Below are 22,350 nucleotides of genomic sequence, written 5' to 3'. Positions count from 1 at the left end.
GATTGTTCCTGAGATTTGTTAGTTTCATGGGACTTCTCCTTTCAAGAAACTTAAATGGCACGTTATGCTGTTCGCATAGACTGACTGAAGAGTTACTAGCAGTGAGCCAGCATCGCTGGTCACATACACAGCTCTGTGCAAGGTCACTATAGTAATGTGAAAGGTTTGGTGCTTATTATATCTGGTGTAAGGTATGGTGGGCCCCAAGAATCAAATTCCCAGGTGGGCCCAAGGTGGTGCCCCCCCCAAAATCCATAGGATAGGGGATGTCAAGCTAATAACTAAATCTTTCAAATCAACTGGTGTCACAAAGTTATATAGATTTTTAATGTATTTCTACTAAAAACCCTCAAGCCTTCTAGTACTTATCAACTGCTGCATGTCCTGCAGGAAGTGGTGTATTTTTTCCAGTCTGACACATTGCTCTCTGCTTCCACCTTTGTCCATGCCAGGAACTTACTTTGGACAGTTACTTACTTTGGCAGCAGATATTAATGTGTCAGACTGGAAAGAATAACCACTTCCTGCTGAACATACAGCAGCTAATAAGTACCGGAAGACTGTTTTTTTTTTGTTTTTTTTTTGATAGAAGTAAAGTACAAATTTTTGGCAACAGTTTATTTGAAATAATTTTTTTGCTGGAGTACCCCTTTAATACTGTGGACTATTTTACTTTTAAACAACTTGACAGCCCCTTTTGTACAGTCAGTGCAGTTTCTCCATTGATCAACTAATCGAGTGATCACCGATTTCCTATGACAGCCTGAGAAATGTAGTAATACTCTTTGGCTGCCCTTTCCACATACAACGAAATCAGATTGTCAGCTGTCTCATTCATGTTAACAAATCCGCCGTATATAACTGTATACCAGTGGTTTTCTAAACTGTGTATAGAAATGTCTGTGAACCACAAGTGTCCCTCCAAAAGTTGTGAGGTATGGAGGAAGGGCTGACTGCAAAGCATTATGGGGAAGCTTGATGTCATGTGTTTTTAGTCATCATCATCATCATCATCATCATCATCATCATAGGATTTTACAGCAATGGAGCAGCTTTATCAACCTGCCAAAGACAAAGCACAATCTGATTCGCCTATAGCAACCAATCACAGATCACCTTTCATATATTAACAAGCTCTTATAAAATTAAAGCTGAGCTTTGATTGGTTGCTATGGGCAGATTAGACTGCCTAAGGTGCGCATGGCAACCAATAACAGTTAAGCTTTTATTTTGCCAGGGTAATTTGAGAAACGAAAGCTGAGCTGTGATTGGTTGCTATGGGCCACATCAAACCATATTATTTAGTGTCCTTAGTGTGGCCTAACCATAGGCTGTTTGCTCGGTCACAAGTGTGTTTAGTGACCTCTGCAGTACAGCACATCACCAGTCATTAATGGGTTAATGCTTCAGATGTGTTTACCTGCAGTAACCATGGCAACCATGCACTGTGATGACAAGCGCTTATGTCATAACGAAGGTTCCATAAAGCAATGCACCGCACACTGATCAGTGCCATCTTGGATGCGCCACAGGACCTTGAGCTTGACTAATTTACTGCCCCCTACCCTTGATGAAATTTGGAGGTTCTAGCAGGGGACCTGGATCTGTGAAGGAGAAGAGATACAGCCGCCTAGCCATCAATAAGGTGACAGATATTGCAGCCTCATCTCTCTCACATCCAGTTTATTATACCTATAGTATGGTATTACCCTCTAAGCCCAGGGGAGGGGCAGCTCTCCAGCCATGGCTCCCTAGAGGTTTCCCCCACAGGGGGTTTTCCTCGCCTGAGTGCTGGAGGGTGACTCTTCGTGAGTCGGGGGTCTGCCATTTTCAGTGTCATGTAATTTTAAATAAAATTGGGACCCTTTGACACCTGATTACAATGTGTTGTGTCTTTATTTTGCGTTCTTTGGTTTAACTTGGGGGAGTTGGGGGTCCATCACATATTGCAGAGTCATAAAGCTGGACATCTGCCTGCTACACAGATCTATCACCTGCACAATGCGCAAAAGTAGTATAGAGCAGTGGCTGGTGGAACTCCTGCTTGTATGTGCATATCCCTGGATTATAGGAACACTCACATCTTGAAGAAACAACGTACATCACAAGGTTTATACCTACATCTACAAGGCTTGACAAAAGGTTTTATCAAGTGACAGGGTCACACCAATTATAGCAACACAGACACCACCATAAATATACATCATATATACATAACCCAGTTGTTCCTGTGTGTGTGGGCAGGATCAGGGGCAAGGCAGAGTATTGTGCCCCCACACCCATACATGCAGGGGTGGGCTAGGTAGCTGCCCCCCCCCCCCCCCTGCAAAATCCACAGGATAGGGCATATCAAGTCGATTGGTTGGGGTCCCAGTGGTTATGAGAATGTGGGAAACATATCCCCCTCAAATAAACAGTGGGGACAGTGCTCCATTAAATCTCTTTAGGTCTTGTTATCCCTTATCCTGTGAATAACTAGGAGAGGGGTATGTTCTCATGTACTATATGGCTGGACTCAGACTAGGCGTTTTTCAGAAATATGTCAGATGGCATTTTTGGGGTTTAAAAACGCAGAGACCAGATGTTAGTTGATGTTCGTTATTTTTTGTTTTGCTACAAGCTTCTGTAGGGGGGAATATTGTAATGTCTATATGGAAATTAGTGTTTTTTTTTTCCCAGTTCTTCAACATAAAACCTGGAATCAGATGATAAAGTATCACATGATTTGTACCGAAAAAGCCCCACAGGGAATAAAATGAGAACTAAACTTTACACTTAAATGAGAACATGGCAGAAAAAGTGTCAGAAAAAACACCAAAAAGCAGGAAGATGTGCAACAGTCTTAATCTTGGTTCACATTTGTAGTGAATTCAGCAGAATTAAATTGGTACTTTTTTTCCCAAATCAACTGGTGTATAAAGATTTGTATTTAACTTTTATAAAAACAAAAAAACAAAACAAAAAAAAAAACAGTACTTATCAACTGCTGTATGTCCTGCAGGAAGTGGTATATTCTCTCCAGTGTTCTCTGCTGCCACCTCTGTTCACGACACAAACTGTCCAGAGTAGAAGAAATTTTCTATGGGAATTGGCTACTGCTCTGGAGAGTTCCTGTCATGGACAGAGGTGGCAGCAGAGACTGTGCACTGTGTCAGCCTAGAAAGAACACAGCACTTCCTGCAGGACATACAGCAGCTGATAAGTACTGGAAGACTTTTAAATAGAAGTAATTTACAAATCTATATAACGTTCAGACACCAGTTGGTTTGAGAAGAAAAAAGTTTTTGCCAGAGTACCTCTTTAAATTAAATAAAAAAGTCAATTAGCTTGACAGTGGAAACTTAAAGTGCCACTGTCTCCCCCCTTTGTGCATTCTGACATCTCTACACAGGTGTAAAGGGTAAATTTAGCGGTTTTCATACCTTATTCCATATCATACGTCATGGTGCTTGTTCAAGAAAAAAGTGTCCTTTTATCAACTGCAGATTGTATTAAGTGGGCGGGGCCTCATGGCATTAGCGCCACTTAGCCCTGACCACAAGGCACTGTTGGCCCCGCCCCCTTGACACCCATTGGTTGGCTGACGTAAAGGGGGTGGGGTCTAGACCTTTCGGCCAGCCTGTTCCAATGGCTGACGAGGGGGCGGGGCCAACTGTGCCGTTGTGGGCGAGGCTAAGTGGCCCTAATGCCGCGAGGCCCTGCCCACTAACACAATCTGCAGTTGATAAAAGATGACTTTTTTCTTGAACAAGCACCATGACGTATGATATAAAATAAGGTATGAAAACTGCTAAATTTACCCTTTACACCTTTGTAGAGATGTCAGAATGCACAAAGGAGGTGAGAGTGTCACTTTAAACTAGACGGTGTAAAAATGCACCATATTAAGGTCTCATTCACACCACGTTTTTATTTTTTTTGCTCCATGACCTCCATACCTTCCCATATAGTTACGATCCCAAAATTCATACTGAAATACCTCCCATTCTTGCTTTTTTTAAATCACCCCCCTTTTCCTATTTTATGAATACAAATAAATAAAAAAACATATTTGGTATCGCCGCTTGCATATTCTCCCAAACTATTAAACAATCACATTCCTGATCATGCACAGTAAACAGCGTTAGTCAGTGGCGTAGCTATAGGGGTCGCAGCGGTCGCCATGGCGACCGGGCCCGCCGGCCCCCCTCACCACTTCCTGTCTCTGTGCAGTTCTTTCGAATCAGCAGTGATTATGACAGCCAGTTCAATATAACTGCACACAGCAGGCTGCTCTATTCTCGGCACCCCCTGCCTGCTGAGTGGAGGATTCTCACATCTCCCCAGGCAGTGGTGATGACGAGGCCCCTTCCTCGCCATACACTTGCTACTGCTCCTGACTGCCCCCCCCCCCATTTTTCTGAAATGGTCTCCTCCTCCCCATCGCTGTTTCCTTCTCTCCAGGACAGACATGTAAGCGGGAGGGGGGGAGGTGCTCCTCGGATCCTGCACTCTGTACACAAGAACTGCTGGGACTGTGGCTACTGATAAGATAGAAGTGCATGAGCGGCTCAGGTAACCTCTGACTTCAATTAACCCCCTCACTCCACCATTGCTGCTGCTTAGCTTAGCTGTCATGGACCACCAAAGATGAGAGCTCCACTTTGGAAGTGTCACCTAGCTTTCTCAGGATCCTGTATGGCAGCAAGCAGTATGCAACCTATTACTCCCCAGCTGTGATGATGAAATTACTACTCATGCAGCTCTCAGGGCATCCTGGGAATTGTAGTTTAACAACAACTCTGGGGTCAAAGGTTGTAGACTACATCAGGGGAGTCAAACTGTGGCTCTCCAGCTGTTGCAAAACTGCAATTCCCATCATGCCCGGGCATCCAAAGCTTTATCTTTGCCTGTCCAGGCATGATGGGAACAGGGCCGGCATTAGAGGGAGGGGAGGGCAGTTGCCCAGGGCCCCCATCCTCCAAGGGCCCCCTACCCCAGTTACAGTAGGGCAGGAGAGCACAGACAGCGTCCTGCAGGCTCTGTCAGTGATCCCTGACTACAGCTAATGGCTGCTATCAGGGGTCACACAGAGGCTGCAGGACGCTGCTCCGTGTCTGCTCCGTGTGTGTAGCTCCCCCTCCCTCTCCCTCCAGCTCCTCTTACTGCACGTGACTTCCTCCTCTGGTGTGGAGCTGTCGGGACGATGGAGGAGAGGGCTGCAGGGTGAGGATGACAGCCTGCTGCTAAGGAACATGAGGGGGATGCACCACTGCACCCAGCATGCTGCTAGATGTAGTGAGTATACTGTATATGTAGTGTGCAATGTGTATGAATATAGGTGTATAATGCATGAATGTAGTGTGTGTATGAATGCTATGTGTATGATGGATGAATGTAGTGCGTGTATGAATGCTATGTGTATGATGGATGAATGTAGTGTGTGTATTAATGCTATGTGTATGATCGATGAATGTAGTGCGTGTATGAATGCTATGTGTATGATGGATGAATGTAGTGTGTGTATTAATGCTATGTGTATGATGGATGAATGTAGTGTTACATGTCATGTGTGTAGTGTGTGGACTGGATGGTTTGGATCTGTATAATGTGTTTTCATGGATATGTTAGTGTGTGTGTATATATATATATATATATATATATATATATATATATATAATGTGTAAATTGTGTGTGTGTATCAGCACTAAGGTGAATGTACTGTGTATAGGAGCTGCAGCCATTCTCTGGCCTCATCAGTCCTATGTAACTGCTGCAGGTGACCCCTGAGGCCGGTGATTGGCTGCAGCTCCTATGTATCGTGTAACTAAGGGCGGTGATTGGCTGCAGCTCCTATACATAATGTATGATGACATCACTAAGGCAATACAGTGTATTTTATTGAGAAAAATAAGGTGGTATTCAGTCCTTAGGTGATGGTCACTCTATGGCAGTAATATTGGTCTGTATTTAGGGTATATATATATATATATATATATATATATATATATATAGAGAGAGAGAGAGAGAGAGAGAGAGAGAGAGAGAGAGAGAGAGAGAGAGAGAGTCGTTACTGCCATAAAGTGACCGCCACATAATGACTCTATATAAACTATATACAGGCCAATATTACCACCATACAGTGACTGCCACATGATGACTCTATATACACACCAATAGTACAGCCGTAGAGTGATTGGCACATAATATTGGTCTGTATACAGTGTATATAGAGTCATTATACAGTGGTCAGTCTATGGCGGTAATATTGGTCTGTATATAGTGTATATAGAGTCATTATGTGGTGGTCACTCTATGGCAGTAATATTGGTCTGTATATAGAGTTATGTGGTGGTCACTCTATGGCGGTAATATTGGTCTGTATACAGTGTATATAGATTCATTATACAGTGGTCAGTCTATGGCGGTAATATTCATCGATATATAGTGTGTATATAGTCATTATGAGGTCATATCTCCCAACTTTTGCAAAGAGCAAAGAGGGACATGTGCGCCGCGGTCCCCATAGCCACGCCCCCAAAGCGACCCTCCATAGCCACGCCCCCATAGCAACCCTCCATAGCCACTCCCCTACAATCACCACATGCTGCTGACTGAATAGTGCCCTATATAGTATCCAATCCCCCATTATAGTGCCCCACATAGTATCCAATGCCCCCATATATGCCCCACATAGTATCCAATGCCCCCATATATGCCCCACATAGTATCCAATCCCGCACATAGTGCCCCACATAGTGTCCAATCCCCCACATAGTGCCCCACATAGTGTCCAATCCCCCACATAGAATCCAATCCCCCATATAGTGCCCCACATAGTATCCAATGCCCCCATATAGTGCCCCACATAGTAGCCAATGCCCCCATATAGAGCCCCACATAGTAGCCTATGCCCCCATATAGAGCCCCACATAGTAGCCTATGCCCCCATATAGTGCCCCACATAGTAGCTAATGCCCCCATATAGTGCCCCACATATTATCCAATCCCCCCATATAGTGCCCCACATATTATCCAATCCCCCATATAGAGCCCCACATAGTAGCCAATCCCCCCATATAGTGCCCCACATAGTAGCCAATCCCCCATATATGCCCACATAGTAGCCAATCCCCCCATATAGTGCCCCACATAGTAGCCAATCCCCCCATATAGTGCCCCACATAGTAGCCAATCCCCCCATATAGTGCCCCACATAGTAGCCAATCCCCCCATATAGTGCCCCACATAGTAGCCAATCCCCCATATAGTGCCCCACATAGTAGCCAATCCCCATATAGTGCCCCACATAGTAGCCAATCCCCCACATAGTGCCCCACATAGTAGCCAATGCCCCATATATGCCCACATAGTAGCCAATCCCCCATATATGCCCACATAGTAGCCAATCCCCCATATATGCCCCACATAGTAGCCAATACCCCCCATTAGTGTGGCCCCAGCGGAAAAAACAAAAAAACAGTAACTCACCTGTCCTCCGGTCCCAGCAGCTCCTCTCCCGGCAGAGCGCGCACTCCCGTCATCCTCCGGGGCGGGCAGCGGGCGGTATACAGACACTGACTGTACCGGAAGTGACCTGCAGCCTCTATATGAATCACTTCCGGTACTGTCAGTGACTCTGTACCCCGCTGCCCGCCCCGGAGGATGACGGGAGTGCGCGCTCTGCCGGTAGAGGAGCTGCTGGGACCGGAGGACAGGTGAGTTACTGGTTTATTGTTTTTTCCGCTGGGGCCACATATATTGCGGGACACGGGGGGCCGTTCCGGGACCGCGGGACAGAACCCCGAAAACGGGACTGTCCCGCGAAATCCGGGACGGTTGGGAGGTATGATGAGGTGGTCACTCTATGGCGGTAATATTGGTCTGTATATAGTGTATATAGAGTCATTATGTGGTGGTCACTCTATGGCGGTAATATTGGTCTGTATATAGAGTATATAGAGTCATTATGTGGTGGTCACTCTATGGTGGTAATATTGGCCTATATATAGTATGTTTTCTTCAATTACGATAAGGAGGTAATATTTGGTTCTGAAATAGTGATATTTATTTCATTTTTTTAAACAATTCATATAAATAGTTCTTGTGTTTACACCACTAGCGGCAGTCCTGGCATGTAGGGGCAGTCCTGGCATGTAGCGGCAGTCCTGACATGTAACCTTCTGAACTGAATAAGGGCCCTAATCCATGGAGTGAAAACTGTCCGAAACAGGACGATATCGCTCTGTGAGGACACCGGGGAAAATGATCAGGTAGTATATATCTTTATTGTTTACTATATACAGCAAGGATTGCACAGACATCACTAATGATATACTGTATATACACACATAGGGGGAGGTTTATCAAACATAGTTTACAGTGAAACTGGCTCAGTTGCCCCTAGCAACCAATCAGATATCACCTTTCTTTACTCAGATTCTGAGTAGATGGAATCGGATTGGTTGCTAGTCCAATTCTACTTTACACCAGTTTGATAAATCTCTTCCATAGCCTTTGCTGCATGATAATTGAGCCATGTAGAAGGCTCTCTAAGCGAGCTCCATTCTACCAGATTAGCGCTCACTTATCCTGAATATCAGGCTGCATAATACGGCCTCAGGCTATGTTCACACAGGCCGTTCCTGGCCGTTCCGTACTTAAGTGCCAGCCGGATGATCCGTCCGGCCGTGGAACTCTGATGCGGGCTCATCAGCGTGCGCCCGCATCAAAGCTTCCCACAGCACACAGTGAAGCGAGCGGCCGGAGCCACTCGCTTCACTGTGTGAACTGACAGGTCTTTCTGCGGCCGGAATTCATTGAATTCCGTCCGCAGGAAACTGACGTGTCAGTTTTTTGCGGCCCTGCATGGGCTCCCGGCCGGAGCGTATACGATGTGTGTACGCTCCTGCCGGGATCCAATTCATTAATAGGCATTGTTCCACCCCGCAAAACTACGGCCGTAGTTCTGCGGCGAGAACCACGGCCGTTGTTGTACGTTGTGTGAACATAGCCTCAAAAGTTTCCACACACCTTCAATAACTGCTGGCTGAACAATCCTTCAGGTGACAATTATCTTTCCCATACGACCCCATCCTCTCCATACACAGAAATTTGGCACATCTAAGTGTTCCTGTGTTCTCTATGGGAGGGAAAAGCCATAGCCAGACAGATCTGATGGCGGCTTATGTCTCTGAGAACAAAGAGGCTGGGCGTTGATTTTCCACCAAGCCCGATCCCCTATGTCCACTGATATCATCTGTCAGAGGACTGTCCAGAGAGCCCCATACACCTTACACTGATGGCCGAACCCACCAGGAGCAGCAGGTATCACCAACAAAATAGTAACATGTATGGGGAATAGAAAGAAGGATAATACCAGCTCACCCTTAGTCCATGAGTTTAAGCACCAACCACCATGAAGCCCAGAGACTTGAGTCGGGCCGACTCCCGATGCATATATTGAATACAATTAGATGCTGTCCGGCTCCAAATGGTAAAATCTTTTCTTTATTGTAACATTTTAAAAACTGTACATGACAGTATCTTAAACGCCAACGCGTTTCGGAAAAGCTCCCTTAATCATGGCATACAAAATAGTAAAAAACACATCTATTTATACACATATCCCAATAAAGGTAAAAGGGGAGGAAACAAAGAAAAGAAACAGGAAAAGGCAATGCTCAATGCCAAACACCTGTGAAAACATACACATGAGATGGCACACATAAAAACCAGAGATGGATGGATAGCATGAGTGGAAATAACGCATGATGCATAAAAACGGTAAACGCAGCATGTGAATACATTCCAGAATACATTTTGAAAAAACAAACAGACAGGGAGCAACAGAGAAAAAGGCTGGAAATAACTTATTAAGTAGACAGAAACGCAAACATATACAAGAACTTGTATAGAGGTCATAAAGTAATTAGTAAATGAAAGCCAAATCATTTTTCATGTTAAGACCTAGTGGTGAACGGCAGTCCAATTCTAAAATCCAGAAAGCTTCCCGTAGTCTGACCTGATGTAGCCAATCCCCACCCCTCTGTGGTCTATTAACCCTCTCGATACCGCATACAGAGAGAGATGACACATCTCCCCCATGTCGCTCAACAAAGTGTCTAGAAAGGCCAGACATGGGGCGATGTAATGTCATTCTAGTGGCCGCTGATATGTCCCCAAGGTGTTCGGCTATTCTTTTCTTGAGTTTTCTTATCGTGCAACCCACATATTGGACATTACAGGTCGTGCATGTGGCCAAATATATTACATGGTGTGTTTCACAGTTAATCAAAGTAGAGATGTAGTAATTTCTCCTAGTTGTACTGGAAACAAAATGTCTTTGGGCCGTCATAAATTTACAGCAAGAACATCTGGGGAGCAGAGGCGGATTAACTTTACCATAGGCCCCGGGCTGTTCACCAAGCCTGGGCCCCCCACCCCACTGTAACTATGGCAGCACTATCCTGGTGTTCATAGTACAGGATAGATAATGTCATGATGTCCTGATTTGTGCAAAATTGCCATAAAAAATTGTGATATTTTGCAAATCATGTCGGAAGTGTAGCCAGGAGACAGTATACCACTGAAAGTATAAGTCTTTTTTGGGTGGTCATGGGCCCCCCAGGAGCTCAGGGCCCTGGGCTGCCGCCCGAAACGCCCCTATTATAATCCAATACTGCTGAGGAGGGAGCACCTGAAACAGCCCGTAGTAGCTAACCAGCCACTTTTGGTCTGTTCCTTAAGGACAGAAGGTGACAAGATGTTAGCAAGGGATCTACTCCTTCTAGCTACGCATCAGCAGAACACCGGTTGTAACATAACAGCTGCTGAACGGAGAGGGTTAAAAGACTTAGCACAGTTATTCGCCCTTTGGATAAGGGAGGATCAGTGGTGGTCTTGGACAGGGCTTTGTACGAGCGAGAGGTCAGTAGCATGCTCTCTGACCGTCGCACGTACAGACCCCTGTCCTCGGATCCCACCACTTGGGTAACTACTAAACTTATTGAGATACTTAAGTGTGGTTTAGATGCTAATATTATAACACAATGTCAGTATGAATTTTTACTTGTAGAACATCCCATGGTACCTGCGTTTCATGCCCTTCCCAAAACCCACAAGGGAAATTTTCCGCCCCCTTTACGTCCTATTGTGTCTGGAGTGGGCTCCCTGTTCGAACGCCTTTGCTCTTGGGATGATGACTTGCTTCAACCCCTGGTGGTCTGGATCCCCGGATACATCAGGGACAGCAAGTCTCTCCTAGCAGCCATGGGTGGTCTCACGTGGGCACCCAACCATACACGGGTCACGTGCGATGTCACTGCACTATATACATGTATTCCTCATCACTTGGCCCTGGTGGCATTGCATTTCCACCTTCAGAAATACAGTAACTATGAAAAAATTCTTCAGGATTACATCATCATAGTGGTTGAATTTTTGCTACAACACTATTTCTTTTGCTTTAACAGCACATTTTTTCTACAGATAGAGGGCTGTCCAATGGGAGCTAAATTCTCCCCGTCATTAGCCAATCTCTACATGGGCTATTGGGAGGAGGTTCATCTATATGCGGATTCCAATCCGTACTGTGATTCCATCTTTTGGTACGGTCGCTATATAGATGACCTCCTCCTAATATGGCGGGGAAAACAGGGTCACATCTCACATTTTCTTTCATTTCTCAATAATAATGAACTTTATTTGGCTTTTACATCACATTCAGACCCTCACACCATCTCCTTTCTTGACATTAGTTTAACTGCTGATCATGAGAATAAGAACATCATCACTTCTCTCTATCGTAAGCCTACTTCAGGAAATGGTATTCTACATGCCACCAGCATGCCCCTGGCACACTGTTAGAAGTCTCCCCATCGGGGAGTTTGTCAGGACACGCCGTGCGTGTTCTGATAATACCACTTACATTTCTCAATGTAATGACCTTACACGTAGACTGCAGGCTAGGGGATACACTAGAAATGTCATTACCAGAGCCAGGAAAATTGCAGAATCACATGATCAGGACTACCATCTCCGTGACAGAGAACATCGGAAGATCAATACCCAGGGAACTCCCATAACTTTTTCCACGCCCTACAGCACACAATTTCATGACATACAATCTATTATATGCAAGAACCTTCCTGTACTTTTTTCAGATGATGATTGTGCTGCTATATTGTCCCAAGGCATTAGGTGCATAGCTAGAAGGGGTAGATCCCTTGTTAACATCTTGTCACCTTCTGTCCTTAAGGAACAGACCAAAAGTGGCTGGTTAGCTACTACGGGCTGTTTCAGGTGCTCCCTCCCCAGATGTTCTTGCTGTAAATTTATGACGGCCCAAAGACATTTTGTTTCCAGTACAACTAGGAGAAATTACTACATCTCTACTTTGATTAACTGTAAAGCACACCATGTAATATATTTGGCCACATGCACGACCTGTAATGTCCAATATGTGGGTTGCACGATAAGAAAACTCAAGAAAAGAATAGCCGAACACCTTGGGGACATATCAGCGGCCACTAGAATGACATTACATCGCCCCATGTCTGGCCTTTCTAGACACTTTGTTGAGCGACATGGGGGAGATGTGTCATCTCTCTCTGTATGCGGTATCGAGAGGGTTAATAGACCACAGAGGGGTGGGGATTGGCTACATCAGGTCAGACTACGGGAAGCTTTCTAGATTTTAGAATTGGACTGCCGTTCACCACTAGGTCTTAACATGAAAAATGATTTGGCTTTCATTTACTAATTACTTTATGACCTCTATACAAGTTCTTGTATATGTTTGCGTTTCTGTCTACTTAATAAGTTATTTCCAGCCGTTTTCTATGTTACTCCCTGTCTGTTTGTTTTTTTCAAAATGTATTCTGGAATGTATTCACATGCTGCGTTTACCGTTTTTATGCATCATGCGTTATTTCCACTCATGCTATCCATCCATCTCTGGTTTTTATGTGTGCCATCTCGTGTATGTTTTCACAAGTGTTTGGCATTGAGCATTGCCTTTTCCTGTTTCTTTTCTTTGTTTCCTCCCCTTTTACCTTTATTGGGATATGTGTATAAATAGATGTGTTTTTTACTATTTTGTATGCCATGATTAAGGGAGCTTTTCCGAAACGCGTTGGTGTTTAAGATACTGTCATGTACAGTTTTTAAAATGTTACAATAAAGAAAAGATTTTACCATTTGGAGCCGGACAGCATCTACTTGTATTCAATATACAACAACACTGACAAACTTAAATACTTAACCACCATTAAGAAAACCACAACCCACTTCCGGGTCACGCTGAGCATAAACAAAGTCCTTCACAGTGTAATCTGGGCATCCTGCTCATCCCTCTATGGAATGTCCAGAAGTTCCAAACACAAGGGAAATAAAACAGAAGTCTCTGGTACCTTATAAGTCCATTTTGCAGATCTTCAGAATGCCGGAGTCCTTCCCAGAGTCTCCAATCATGTGACGCATCACATGGTTCCAATCACATGGCTCCGATCACATGACGCATCACATGAGAGGCTTCGGTCATGTGACTACTTCGAAAGTTCTCAAACAGGAGGGACTAATTCCCACCCCCTCCTTAAGTCTGCACTAGTCATAGTCTTAGTCCTGTGTTTTGAGACTCTTAATTGAGACTCCATGGGCTCTTTTTTGCTAATTTTTGGCTGAGCAGTCTGTCACTGCCAAGATAAGAGCAACAGCTCACTCAGCCTTTTACTGACTGACAGAGATGGGACAGCACTTTGGCCAGTGATTTGCTGGGCAGGCTGTCACTTTCATCTCGGCAGTGTCAGCTCATTCAGCAAATTACTTGCCACATTGCTGTCCCATTTCAGTCAGTGATTGGCTGAGCAACTCTTGAGATAAAAGTGACAGCCTGTTCAACTAATCACTGACTGACTGAGAGGGGACAGTGATGCAGCCAATGATTTGCTGAGCAGTCTGTCACTCACGAGACAAGAGTGACAGCCCACTCAGCCATTCACTGACTGACTGAGATGGGACAGTGCCACTGCCATTAATTAACTCAGCAGGCTGTCACTCTTGTCTTGGTGACAGACCCCTCAGTAAATTATTGGCCACAGTGCTGTCCCATTTCAGTCTGTGATTGGCTAAGTGGGCTGTCACTCCCGATATGAGAGTAACAGCCTGCTTAACCAATCGTTGAATGAATGAGATGGGACATCGCCGCAGCCTTAGCAGGCTATCACTTCCAGCTCAGTCCGAAAATGGAGGTAGCTGTGATCAGCGGGGGACACCAGAGGGGCACAGACAGGTGAGTATCGATGAGCGAACTTTCTGAATTGCACTAAAACAGCTAAATTGTGTTGCAAGCATTGTCTTACTGTGGTTCATTTAAGGTTTGGTTTAGACGAACTAAAACTTTTCTTCAAAGTTCGGCAAACCCTTCAAAACCAAACTTTAAAAAGTTTGCTTATCTTTAGGTTATACCAAATAAGTACAGTATCGTTTTTATTATTATTATTTTCATGTTTTACCAAAAAAAAAAATTGCAATTTTTACGGAAAACTTATGTTTTAGGGTTTTCTGGGTGGTTGGGTTATTACTTCTTTTTTTTTTTTTTACTTCTCAACTAGCCACACAATGGTATTTTAACTGCACTGCCATTGTAGTGTACTGCTGAATGCCTGCCAGCATTGTATATTGCTTAATGGTCCTGTACACTTCCATTTTTAATCAACAAGGTTGTTAATCAATAATACATTACTGAAAACCTTGCTCAAAACACAAAAGCTTTTAAAGATGTTTTCCTATAAGTTGATATGAAATACTGAGGAATGTGACCACCATCCTGATGGAAAAGATGGAAGGCAAATTTCTGTACAGTAGGTCAATGATAACACCGAATCTTAAAGCGTAACTGTCATTTCAGTGTCATTTTTTTGAAAACATTAAATATCAACAGTACAAGTGATTTTAAGAAACTCTGTAATAGGTTTTATAAATCAAAAGAGTTTCCTTCTGGACTGAAAAAGCAATCTCCCAGCCTTCTCCCCTCACTTCAGAAGAGGCAGGATTTCTGTGTCCATTATGTGGCTATGGAGAGGGGAGGGGCTGTTAGGAGTTACTAAGCACAGAGCAGTCTTGCAAAGCACAACACCCTGCAATCTTCTCTCAGTAAGTTCATAGATAAGCACTGACCTTTCTGACCCCAGAATCCAGGGTCTTAGGTGCCCAGACAGTCTAGAAACAGCTGACCTTCATGTCACCTCTTCCTGCTCCCTCATCTCCCCCAGCCCCTCCCCCATCCATAAGGATAGAATGGAGAGAGCAGAGCCCGTCTTTACTGGCTTCTCTGTAATGAAGACGTGTTTGCCTGATAATGCACAGCTAAGAAGTCAGGGGGGGAGGCTGGGAAATTGTTTCTTGAGTACAGAAGGAGGCTTTTTTGGCTAATAAAACCTATTACAGAGTTTCTTAAAATTGCTTATACTACTGATTTCTGCAATAAAAACAAATATGACAGTTACGCTTTAACATAAATGAGGAGTTCTGTACACAAATTCAAGGCACATCAACCTCCTCATCACATCAACTACAAAGAGAGTGGGAAAATAAAAGTAAAACAAACTTTAAAAAAAAAACTATAAAAATAAAAGAAACTTTTAATATTCAAGTTGAAGTTTCATACAGTAATAAACATTGTCTTGACCATAATGCAATAGCAATCCATCCCTAGGCTCTGCGTGTTGTATGCTCCAGTGGACAGCTTACCTCAAGTGCTCATAAAAAGTACGGTAAATTTTTATACATTACTAACAAACGCTCCATAACCCAAAATATACAACATCTCTCATCTAGCTTGTGCTGCCTAATAAAAACCAGCCGGTAGGTATCCCTGCGTCAGCCATGCAGTCTCAGCTTTCAGATCATGATTGATTTGCAGCAAGTTGTATAACAATTTACTAGTCCAGAGGGAAAGTACATAGTACATGAAATATAGAGGTCAAGTTCTAGGTAGGCGGGAGCAACTTGTATGCTTCTCTCATGTCACTTTACAAGGAAGTAACTTTACAAAGGCTAAACAATTAGATAGATAGATAGATAGATAGATAGATAGATAGATAGATAGATAGATAGATAGCAAAACAGGGCATCACCTGGGCAACTACACTATTTGTTCAAAGATATAGATTGTGGGAGCATGCTGGATTTCGGTAATAAAAAGAAGGTGTGAATTGCTACCAAATACTCATATCCTGGGGGGACTAAGGATCAGACATGTTTATATGTACCTTTTTACCTCTTTGTTTTTTTTCCAATGGTGGTGATGGGGATATCCTCATATCCAAAGTTATTGTCATATCCTGATAACATTGGTTAGGTCTGGATACAATTCTCTAATAGACAATCCAATCATTTCTGCTGAAAACCTGATGATACCATCTGGGGTGTCATTGCCCGAGGGTGCATATTAGTCACATCCCAGCACTCTTTTGGCACCCGTCCCAAGGCAAAGCAGGACACTCTATAATTTTTTTTTTTTTTTTAAATAAACTTCTGTTGGTTCTTATGGCTCTCAGCTAAAGGTAACAGAAGGTCAGGGATGCTGTCAGGTAAGTTGCTTTGGCGATCCTTTAAATCCCAAGACTGCAAGTCCGGGCACATGACCACACAAGCATCATACTGACAGCTAAAAAATAGAAGTTGGCATGACATATGGATGATCACTCAGAACTAGCATCATCAGTGTCAAAGTTACATGACCTTGGAGATTTTGCACTGGCTGCGAAGCTTTAACTTTGCATTTCTACAAGCCATAGCCCCCACTTTCCCTAGTAACTACATTTCCAGGCAGACGTAAGCAGAGCAGGCTCCTCCTTTTAAGAGATGAGCGAACTTTTCAAAAGTTCGGTCCGATCGGACTTTCTGATTTTTTTCGGGAAGTTCGGTCTGGCCGAATTTCGGATTTCTTCGGATTTCATAGTTTAAAACATGTATATGATATGGGTGTAGTGTATTTGGTTGAATTTAGGGCTCTACATGTCAGTAACATCATTATCTTTTCGATATCTCAAAGTCAATTTTTTTTTTCTTAGACTTTATTATTCACCATTACAGGGTCTATGCAGGAAATTCACCATTACAGGGTCTATGCAGGAAATTCACCATTACAGGGTCTATGCAGGAAATTCACCATTACAGGGTCTATGCAGGAAATACACTATTACAGGGTCTATGCAGGAAAAAAGTCACAAATGCAGTGAAGGAGCAGTAGTAGTCATTGGAGGCCAGTGGAGGTCCAGCAATAGTCATTTGAGGCCAGTACAGGAGCAGCAGTAGTCAACATGGAGGCCAGGCAGGAGCAGCAGTAGTGAACATGGAGGCCAGTCAGGAGCAGCAGTAGCCAACATGGAGGCCAGTCAGGAGCAGCAGTAGCCAACATGTAGGCCAGGCAGGAGCAACAGTAGTCAACATGGAGGACAGACAGGATCAGCAGTAGCCAACATTGAGGCCAGGCAGGATCAGCAGTAGCCAACATTGAGGCCAGGCAGGATCAGCAGTAGCCAACATGGAGGCCAGGAAGGAGCACCTGCACCAGGTATTTTTGTCTCTCAGGATAAGACGGAAGTGATACACACACTTTCAATTAGAAGGGTCCAAGTATAGAAATTGGGTATATATATATATATATATATATATATATAAAACACTTTTTTAAAGATACAATGCTATACACCTGAACCAGGTATTTTAGTCTCTTAGTATAAGACGGATGTGATATACACACACTTTCAATCAGAAGGGTCCAAGGATAGAAATTGGGTATATAGCACTTTTTTTAAGATACAATGCTATACACCTGAACCAGGTATTTTAGTCTCTCAGTATAAGACAGGTGTGATATACACACTATCAGAAGTATAGGACTTGTATATCTGCACGTTTTGGTTCCGTGCACCCTTTTCAGTCCAATGCCTAATCTATCTGTCTTTCGCCCTCTCTATATTTCTCTCTCAATCACTGGATGTTTCTCCTCTCCGCTTTCCTTTCCTTTCCCACAATATCTTCTCAGTAGTCTGTAGTACACAATAGCAGCAGCAGCACCAGCAGCTTGCTTCCTCTCTCTCTCTCTCCCTCTACACACCTCTTAAAGCAATACCAACGTCACACAGGGGGTGGACTAGTTCAAGATCCCTGCTGATTGGATGTGTTCCGGGCATCATGGGAAAGCGATTTTCCTGCCCGGAACACTTCCTGCTTTCTAGAATGGCGGCTGCCATTTTAGAAAGCAAGGGGAAAAAAAATTGAAGCGGATTTACAAAAATCCGAATCCGATCGGACTCAGATTTTTGGGAAAATCCGAACCGGATCCCATACCGGGCGAACCAGTTCACTCATGTCTACTCCTTTTGTTCCTAGGCTACCTTGCATATTTAATAGTCTTTGTCTTTGTCTGTCATCAGGCATGTCAAAGTTAATTGATCATAGATGGGTCACATTGATCTGGAGATATAGCTGGGATAAGAGTGCATCAGCAATGCTATCCACTTCCCAGCCACTTGCTATCTCTGACTATCTATCTATGTAGGTCTATAAGGCTACAATGCCACAATTAGCTAGAGGTTTGGGAGTGGATGGCACGGCTGCAGTACTCTCACCCTGGCTATATCTTCTGATCACAGAGACCCATCTATGATCTATAACTTTTAAAATGCCTGATGACATGTCAAAATTAGTTTTTATGACGTATTCCTTAAGTGCCACATTAGAGACATTCAAGAAAAATAAATAAACAAATCATTAGTGATGAGCGAGCATGCTCGTCCAAGCTTGGTACTCGTTCGAGTATTAAGGTACTGGAAGGTGTTCAAGAGCATGGCATCATCCTTTGGGCACTTTTTCTCAGCCAATAAACATGCAGGAGACTCTTTGGTACATCATGCGATGACATAGGACTCAAACATGACGATAACAGCAATTGGTTGGCCAAATCAGATGACCCTGGCATATAAGAATCTGGGCCGGTGGTGCTCGCCTCACATGCATGCTGGAAGAGACTAGGGACAGAGATGCTGATTGTCAGGGAGAGTGTTAGGGAGGGAATTAGCGTTCCTGTAGGCAGGGATACTAGACAAAGAACCCAACAGCCCTTGTAAGGGCTTAAAATCTTTATTTATTTATTTATTTTTTGAGTACTCCAGACTGCTGGCTGGGACTTGCAGTGCAGCTACCACGATCTTAGCTGCACACTGTGGTGATCGACTGCTGCCAGAAACAGTGTAAGGCTGGGTTCACACTATGTATATTTGAGGCTGTATTTGGTCCTCATGTCAGGTCCTCATAGCAACCAAAACGAGGAGTGGATTGAAAACACAGGATCTGTTCACATAATGTTGTAATTGAGTGGATGGCCGTCATATAACGGTAAATAACTTCGATTATTTCAATACAACAGCCGTTGTTTTAAAATAACAGCACATATTTGCCATTAAATGACGGCCATCCACTCAATTACAACATTATGTGAACAGAGCCTTTCTGTGTTTTCAATCCACTCCTTGTTTTGGTTGCTATACAGCCTCAAACATACAGCCTCAAATATACGTAGTGTGAACATAGTTAGGAAGGGAATTAGCGTTGATGTAGGCAGGAATACTAGACAAAGAACACAACAGCCCTTGTAATGGCTTAAAATTCTTATTTTGTTTAGACTACTCCAAGCTGCTGGCTGAGACTTGCAGTGCAGCTACCACGATCTTAGCTGCACACTGTAGTGATCGACTGCTGGCAGCCTCAGAGGCGTCCATGCATGCTGACCCTGCTGTTTCCTGTCCATTTCCGTGGTGTTTCCATCATCTTCTGAGGTTAACAGGTTTTCACGCAACCTTCCCTGGGCCAAGCTTGGGTCCCCTTCAAAAATTCTCGAGTTTTCCATTGACTTCAATGGGGTTTGTTACTCAAAACGGGCACCCGAGCATCGGGAAATATTCATCTCGAGTACCGAGCACCTGAGCATTTTAGTCCTTGCTCATCACTAAAAATCATATATCGATTTACAATTACACTTATGAAAAATATTTCAAAAACAAAAGACAAAACGAGGCTTTAACCTCTGATGCAGCCCATGTCATAGTCCAAAAAAAAGTTGATCTTTGAGTAAAAAAAAAAATCACTTATAGTCTAAACATTTCTTTTTCCTCCAATCTTCAGTGGGAGAAGTTTCAGTACAGTCTGAGTGGTGAACGGAATTGTGTTCAATTGTTTTCTGGCCCCTTTAGTATTAGGGCTTTCATGCTTCATAAAACTTTCCTTTCCCACTTCTCACTCTATCCTGAGGGTCCAGTGATGATGTAGCAGAAATTCTCAGGATGTATTACATTTAGATTCTATTATGATTCTTCTGCATCCAAAACTAATAAAGGATCAGCAGCTCGGGACATGTGTTTTAGATTTCTGTAGAAGATGTGCTAATTTCCTCCGAGAACGTCCAATAGAGATTGACAGACAGTGAACAGATGAGACACACTGAATGCAGGCAAACAATGTGCACACATCTAACTTTATACAGAGCATCATTATCCTGAACGTTCTCAATAGAAAACATCAGGTAAAACCCCATTACTGTGTGAGTCTATAAGAAAGGTGAAGAATATTAAAATGATCATTTACTATATTTCTTCTGTTAACGGAACAACAGATGTCATGCTTGTTTTTCTTGGAAAACTCACACACTAGACCTAATGCCAGGGGATCTTTTCAATACACAGTGCTTTTCCCCGGTGAACATAAGAAATTTCTTTTTTGACATACAGAAAGCATTGGCTCCCCTTGGACACAATGACCTATGCATGTTCATAGATCTGGTCTCTCAACAAAAGCAATATATGGAATTTTATGTATCTTTAATACTACTGCTGAAACTTGTATATATTCGTATTACATATCAAATATACTGTAAATAAACTGAAATCAGTGAATTCAATAAGTAAACATTACTATTTCATTTTTGTAAATATAACCGCCAGTCGGAGATTTTAATCAGCTATGACATTAACAATGACATTTACAAGAACATGTTAGTTTACTGGGATAAGTACAAAGAAACACTTTAAATTTGGACCATACACCATTTGGACCATTTTTTAGGTGTATACTAATTCCTTTTGATGTTCTTACAGCTCACCTCTACTTATAAAAGATTTTTAAGAACCTGTTTGGTTTAGTTTCAATTAACTCCAGGGTGGTTACAATGTGCTTTAAGTTCTTTAACTGTTACTATTGATACGATGGAATCCTCCTCCATGGTGTGCAGCTGTGGTGTCCACAAAAACAGTAGAATCTCTGTGCAAAAATATAAGACAGAAATTATTTTATAGCACATGGCTGCAAAGTTATAGTACTTAGGATGGATGGTTGGAAAGTAGTTTGTAAGCAGTGGTATTAGCTGAAAGTTTCGGAACATGCTTATAAGCACTTTATTGTTGCTTATGGAACAATGTTAAACTCTACTGTAGAGGCCTACACAGATTGGCCAACTTTGGTGTAGATACTTTAGAAGACTTTACTAATGATATGATCAGTGACATTGCCGACCCTGTGGAAGCTCACAGTTTGCAAATACACATCCAATGCTCATTTTTCTACACACACACACACACACACACACACACACACACACACACACACACACACACACACTTCCTGTGTTTTATCTTGGTTTCTCTGTCATTTAAGATGGAAATTCTTTGAATAGCAGACTGCAGAGAAGGTAGACACCAAGATTTCAGAGCTCCTTTTTTTGTTTTGTTTTGGTAAAGGAAGTGATTAACTTAGGAATATCTTAGGAATCACGGGCTATCAAATAGAGGAAGGTTAAAATGAAAGGGACATTTTTAACAGTGCCAGATTCATCAAGCTGCAAACCCCATTCATGAGATTCTCACATATTGTAAATCTCCCCAACATTATTGGACTTTTAAGTCTCTTCTAAACAGACCACTAATAGAAAGAAGTTAAATGTTTGCTAAGGACTTACCACTGGGACTCCCACCAGTCAAACGGATGCAGTCGCCTGGGGCCTTTGTAAATGTTCCACTCACTACTATGAGGCTGAAAGAGATAGTGCTCACTTATCACTCTCAGTCCCACTGAGTAAATAAAGAGATTGTCACACAAGCGCACTACCACTGTGTTCATAAGGGGTAGTTGGGGACTGCTGTTCTCTTGATTAGTGAGGGTCCCCAACACCATACAGTACATGTATCACCTATCTATAGGGGCTCAGTGCAGCATTCCATCCATTTTACTCAGTGTCGGCCCACATCTTGTAATTTTTCAGCGTACAGTATTAATAAGCATACTCTGAAATGACAGCAGCAGAATCACCACAAA

Source organism: Dendropsophus ebraccatus, chromosome 6 (assembly GCF_027789765.1).
Source record: "Dendropsophus ebraccatus isolate aDenEbr1 chromosome 6, aDenEbr1.pat, whole genome shotgun sequence".
In the NCBI taxonomy this organism is placed as follows: Eukaryota; Metazoa; Chordata; class Amphibia; order Anura; family Hylidae; genus Dendropsophus; species Dendropsophus ebraccatus.
This window is presented reverse-complemented; position numbering follows the sequence as displayed.